Raw genomic sequence first — 4,889 nt, 5'->3', positions numbered from 1 at the left:
CCTCCTACTGAGCTAAATAAAACATTCTGCTTTTGGCATCTCAAGCGCTGCCACAGCAAGTCAGTCTCCTGAACCTTTACTCGTATTCCAAATTCTCTGAACTGTCCTCACTTACCACCAATGTTCCCTCTTATTTTTCATGTGTCCAACTAAACACAACTCAACACAAGTCCACCTATATATATATATATATATATATATATATATATATATATATATATATATATATATATATATATATTGGCCTCTTCATGTCCTCATTCAGCTCCATCTCCAACAGTCTTCTTCAACACCTGTCCTCACCATCAGCCTCTCACTGGGCTTCCATCCCCAATACTCGAGCGAGGCCACTGGTCCACAATATGTGATGACGCTGATGAACAACTGTGTACTGCTGACACTTGAATTTGTGATCCATTTAGGAGTCTATTTATATAACATCCAGCAGCTTATTTAATCATGAAGGTTTCAATGTCTGATATCCGATACATGTGATGCATACAACTAATGGGCGGCAAATAATTCCATTTGCTAAGCTTTCTCACTCCGGATGATGTGCCCTCTGACGTGGGTCTGAAAGCATTCCTGATGCTTTATCATCTATCACCCGGGTCCTACAGTTGCTCAAGCGAAAGCCATTATTTCTTGATACTGGCTGTATTCAGAATAAGCATGTTTGTCCACAAGGATTTTGAGAAGACGAAGAACTCCTCAATCATCCAAAGAACACCTCAACTGACTTGTCGCTGTTCGGGAAATTGAGGCTCTATAACTTCAGTTAGATAAGCTTCTTATCCTCTCATAACAGGCAATAGAGTTCTGATGGAACCAGTTGCCATTGTCTTGTTCTTCAGGGAATGATTCAGCTTTCCTATAAGACAGATTTAAAGTCATGTGACATTGTGTGTTCCACTCTTCCAGACACTAACCTCACTCAATTTTTCGATGAATACATTCTTGTCGCAGGATCATCCACTATGCAGTTCTCTTAGTAGTCAGACACACTGGGTATGATGGCCTCATGTTGCAGTACCATCCCATGTGTGACCCCACCTGTCACAGGGAATAACAAAAAAAAAAAAAGAAAAACTCAATCTGACCTGAACTACAGCAAAAGAATGAGCTTGTTGATGAGATGATCGGTACTAGTGATGGGTAGATGAGGTATCACGAAACAGTCCTGCATGGTTGATGAAACAGTGTCATTTTCAGAGGCCTCCAAATGGTGCTCTTGGTTTAGAACTGATGTGAGATTTCATTGTATTAGTTGTACAAGTCCAAACATTTCACGGGAGACAGCACCATCTGGTGGCCACTGTAAATCAGGACACTGTTTCATGAAACCTCATCTATCCATCACTAGTCAGGACATACAGTATACTCATCATTTTGAAGTCTCATACTGTAAATGTTTATCTGCGTTTTGATCAAAATACTTCCAAATCAATCTAAAGTATCACATGTGGTGAGAGTCTAAGCTGTTCACTCAATCCAGTTTATAAAACCAGAGTTTATAAAACCCTGATGCAGCTGAAAATAAACATACTTTTGCTTCCTGGCCAAGCGCCCAATTAATTCGTATTCTGTCTGGGTCCATGTAAGCAGTGGGATGCTGAAGGCAATTGAGAATGGAATGCCTGTCGCTGATTTTATCCACATGGCTACCATAGCAACCTGCTCGGAACCAGTTCTGCTCTCCTCCCCATCAAAGCCCCACGCAGCCGCTTTCTTTTCAACACCAGCGCCTTGTCCCTTAGACCCTGCTGGTCAATGGCCCATGTAGCATCCGAATGGGCCACATCATATTAAGTGTGAAAAAGGCTCTTGCATCCACAAAAAAAATGCAATTTTAGAAGTTTAAATTTGTTTTCCACATCATAAATCTGGTGGTTCAAAAAGCCAATTTTGTGTAATGTCATGCAGTAAATCTGTTGAGCGTTCTACAGAGGGATCTAAAGGTCAAAGGCCACTCGAGTTAATGGACAGTGTGGGAAGAGGAGAGCCTTTTATTGTCACTGCAATGAGTATCTTTTGTGTCATTGGACAGATACAAGAAAATTGTTCGCATTGAACAGAAAACACTTCCCACAGGAATGTATTGTTTGCGTGTCTATGACTTTGTTGCTTCTTTGTCTTGTGTTGCAGCATAATGTTGACACATTTATTTTTCAATTTCTTCCTTTGAAATATACTTCAGAAATGTTTATATATCTATTCATGAGGTGAAATTATTAACATAGAAGCAGAGCATAAATCTGCTTTCATTTTTATCTCCTGGTGCTGAAGGTGCGGCAGCGTCCTGGGTAAAGGTTAAACATCATATAAACCCTCTCCTCATGGATGGAAGCTCTGATAAGTGAAGGCAGCTGCTATCAGTGAGAGCAGGGACTGTCATGTTTGTTTACTAAAACACTGGCTCAAGTTGAAATGAAAGGGCAGGGTCGTCACCAAAACAAGCAAAAACAAATCTATGAGAGAATTGCATTTGCATTATCGGCACATGAGCAAAGGGTTAACTACTTGCAGTTTATCTCTCCTTCCCGGAGCAGCTCCCAGGAAGTTGACAAGCAGAATCTTTAAATTTCATGTGTCCTTGTTAGAATACAAACACCTGTGCCACTGATCAATGGATGCCTTTCATCTAATTCTTCTCTTACATAGATGTTAATTTATGTTTCTGCCAAGTGGCGAACACTGATTTATGCAGCGCATGTCCATAAACATGTAGCGAGGTAAACCATCTGCAAAGCTTGCTGCACTGGCCCATAGAGTGGGGAGAGCACAGTCTGCTAGGAGGCACACAGGAACATACTCAATATGAATGGGTGATACAGCAAGTAGGGTTGCCACCTTTCCTGTGGCAAAATAGGGGATGTCCCTCATTTTTCTGCGAAATAAGGGACGCCTGGACGAAATATATTGCATGAGTCCTGCTTCAGTGAGACCTACTTTTTGTCCACTTTAAGCCACCGTAGATCAAGCTGCATGAGCTGCTCAAGCTAACATAAACAGGGAATATTAGTAGTAAAGCGGTGAGCTACTTATCTTGGATGCATGTAGATGACACGTTCAGGGGCTTCGGAATTCTCAATGCTACTGAAAAAACAAAAAACGACCTCCAGCAAAAAGAGTTTAATCCCAAGTGTAGTTTCTTTTTGCGCTACTTGAAGCTTCGACGTCCACCCCTTTTTTTAGCAAGGTTTGCTCGCGCCAAAAACCACCACTACATCTACTTCAGACGTCAAAAGCAGATCAACCCCAAAACCTTGAAACTAACCACAACTTGAATACAAAACATTATATAAGAACTGCACGCCTTTGTCCTGCACAACTGGTTAGTGGCTTTGATAGTCGCTGTGCACACTCCAGCGTGGCAGTTCTTGGAGGGTTTGCTCCTGTTCTTTTACTATCTGCCGTAACAGACATTAGAATCTGGCACCCTTGCGTTGTGTCACCTCAAAATATGGAATATATTGTGTCCTTTATTAGATCAATAAGGGACGGTTTCAGGACGGTTCTGTATTTCAATGGCAACTAAGACAAATGGCTATTATCTCTACCAGGTGAAACAGAGCTCTCACTTCAGAATAAATATTTGTTTGCCAGGATAGAGTAAATAAAGACTCAGATACATTGTACAGAATCTGATGCAACACTGGATAAATTGCCATTTCATCCTAGGGCATAACCACCTTTGAAGACAACTCACCTTCTCACCCTCTCAAGCAGGAGGAGCTCATGCAGACTCAAACACCATATATGTAATTCATCCGCTCAGGCGCTCAACGTCAATCTTCCTATTGATTAACCAGTTCATCTGTAATTCTTTCAGACTCCATGGCAGCTAGAACTGGAAATCGATCCACACAGAGAACCGAGTTACGACCCTCTAGGCCAGAAGTTTCCCCACCTCTCCACGGTGCAAGCTAGATGCATTTATTGGCGGTTAAAACTGCATTGACAAGACTGGACCCACTGTCCAGTTCAGGTAAAAATATAAGAGGCTGACATGCGACTCTTCTTTAACAAGTCAAGAACTTCGGTATGAAATACTTTAGAACTTGACACTACAAAAAATATTGTAACATTCAGAAAAATCGAAGACAAAAATGTCTACGATTTGCCACTTATAAGTGTATTGTGCGCTCTGAAAAGGAGAGTTGTAAAAGACACATTAAATATGTATTCTGCTGGCTCCGAGAGAACAAACAGCGCAGTGTCAACACACACTTGTTATCGCACCAGTCACAGAGCCATAACACCAGCAGATGAACATGATAGGCACCCGGGCCATTTTTGATCACTGTGACCTTCCGAATTAAAAAAAAAAAAAAAATGCTTTAAATACGTCCTGACCTGAGGACGGAGTTCAAGTGTGCATCAGACAAGTCAGACATCCATCATCCACATAAATGTCACCATACACACACGAGCTGCAGAGGACATCTGAGCAACCAGGAGTAAAGGGACGTGTAAATCATCTGACTCCTATTTTCATCTTCTTCTGAGGCAAAGCAGAGAAGGCAGAGTGATTCAGTGATCAGTGAGGGGGAAAGTGTGAAAGTGGAGGAGAGCCTGAAATGGAAAAAAGGAATGAAAGTCAGAGCAGAGCAAGAGAGAGAGGTGTACCAGGAAATGCTTCTGATGGAAAAGCGGTGCACGAGCCTCTTCTTAGAGTTTCTGCTCCCAAGGGACGGACATATCTTTGAATTATTCTGTGTTATCTGGCAACCTGGGCTCAGTTTCAGGCTGAGTGGGGCAGGTGCAAACTTATGAGTGTACAACAATTGGATCATCTGAATACTGCCTTTTCGACCCACAACGTCAATAAGATGGGCTGCAATTTCAAGCACCAACCAGGTCACTGTGATTTACATTCAAGACTGCAT

At 41.8% G+C, this 4,889-nt stretch overlaps 1 long non-coding RNA gene across 1 annotated transcript in view; it reads right to left on the bottom strand.

Moving 5' to 3' along the window:
* Window positions 1–4,889, bottom strand: part of LOC128771195 (uncharacterized) — a 54,820-nt gene that overhangs the window by 4,448 nt on the left and 45,483 nt on the right. The gene's annotated exons all lie outside the window — the stretch shown is intronic.

The sequence above is a fragment of the Synchiropus splendidus genome, chromosome 14 (assembly GCF_027744825.2).
Source record: "Synchiropus splendidus isolate RoL2022-P1 chromosome 14, RoL_Sspl_1.0, whole genome shotgun sequence".
NCBI classification, from domain to species: domain Eukaryota; kingdom Metazoa; phylum Chordata; class Actinopteri; order Syngnathiformes; family Callionymidae; genus Synchiropus; species Synchiropus splendidus.
This window is presented reverse-complemented; position numbering and strand designations above follow the sequence as displayed.